Source organism: Callorhinus ursinus, unplaced genomic scaffold (assembly GCF_003265705.2).
Source record: "Callorhinus ursinus isolate GAN/ISIS: 27379988/994484 unplaced genomic scaffold, GSC_fseal_2.0 scaffold14, whole genome shotgun sequence".
Taxonomy (NCBI): Eukaryota; Metazoa; Chordata; class Mammalia; order Carnivora; family Otariidae; genus Callorhinus; species Callorhinus ursinus.
The window spans coordinates 11,306,779-11,308,329 of NW_027397076.1; the positions used below are offsets into that span (position 1 = coordinate 11,306,779).

The following is a 1,551-nucleotide window of genomic DNA, read 5'->3' on the forward strand; positions in this document are numbered from 1 at the left end:
TGTCAGGAAACCTCTGTACATTTTGCCAGGGTCATTACCTTGAATATCTTTTCCTTCTGGGGCCAAGACACCAGTTACCTGCAGATTTTTCTTTCTGTTTCATGATTCCTGAGTTGCTGTGTTTTCTCCAGGAAGTGTGGCTCACTCTCTAAGGAGGGCCTCATTTTTGGGTGATGCTTCTGTGTCCGGAGATCCATTTCCTTCCATTTCTCCTTAGGGTTAACCAGGTTTCCTGCTAGCCAGAAGGAAACCAGAAGGGAAGAATTCAATCTCTGCTTTTCCAGGCAGGCCCAAGTGCTATTCTCTTGGCTTCTGGAACACCTTTTGGTCACTTAGTGATTATTTTCACAACTCAGTTGGGCATGCAGTTAGAGTCTCCTGGATTAATTAAGCAGTGGTAATTAACAGAGTCTTGGGCCTCCATGGAGCAGTCGCAGTTGGTTATTTCTAAGTTACCATGATGATAGTTTTAAATCTCTCACGGTATCTTACACAATTTCTTTCTTGTACCTTGAGAATAGCAGAGCTGATTTCCCAGAGAATTTTGGTGCCATATTTTTGTAAATAGAGATAAAAAGTATAGATGAAGTAGATAAGCCAATTGGCTACTTGTAATTCAGGCTTTCCCAGATTGTCCATGAATTTATGGCATAAGAGAAAAAAATCCAGAATATAGTGAATGGAGAAGAAATATGTTGAAGTTTGGTCTCTAGAGTAAATGTGAAATAGAAGGAACATATAGTTATTGGAATAATTCAGGTCAAATCCATATTGGAGGGAGACTAAACAAAGAGAAAATGGCAAAGAGGGACAAGGGACACAAAGCATATGAAAAACCAGAGCTGTCTGGGAAAAGATGAATCTTTCCTTCTGTAGGCTTGAGTCAAGAACGCAGTCATCTTGGTAATACTGGGTTGGATGCCTAAATTTGCCAGGAAAAAGACCAGGAGAACTTTCAGGAAAAAACTTAGCTATACCCAACAATTCAGATATGGTGAAGTGAAGTCAATGTTCCCAGAAGTTCTTCCAAAACAAGTTGTCTGTGGAAGATATAACCACAGTGGTGCTGTGTAAACCCAAACTTTTACTCTTAAAATCTCTGACTCTGGAAAAACTGGAGAAAAATGCAGCAAGCAACCCAGGATACAGTTCACCAACAAGAAATGGCAGAAAAGGAACAACAGCAAATAACTCAGCCCTTCTAGAGGATACCCTACCTTACTTACTATTAACAATAGCTAGAAAATAATTTGCATCTGTATGCTAAAGATAGTATGTGTTATAAAACTGATAGTACTGATATAAATAATATAAAAAATCCAACACTAATGAAACTTGTATTGTGAATTACCCTCTGGTTTGTATTGAAAGTAAGCAATTAAGAAACTTTGAACCACCCCCCCACCATCACCCAAAGAAAACCATGTAAAAAGTTAGTTTTTACTTTTAAAAGATGAAGAGTAATAAAACACATTAAGGCCCCTTGGAAAGGGTATGGATCAGGAAGATTTATCCTGGTTTGGAGAGTCATGACTCTGAATTACTAATGAA

At 38.4% G+C, this 1,551-nt stretch overlaps 1 pseudogene; it reads left to right on the top strand.

The window, feature by feature from the left end:
- The first annotated feature begins 918 nt into the window (after nt 1-918).
- On the top strand, nt 919-1,205 carry LOC112831922 (BBSome-interacting protein 1 pseudogene; annotated as a pseudogene).
- Nucleotides 1,206-1,551: the final 346 nt, after the last annotated feature.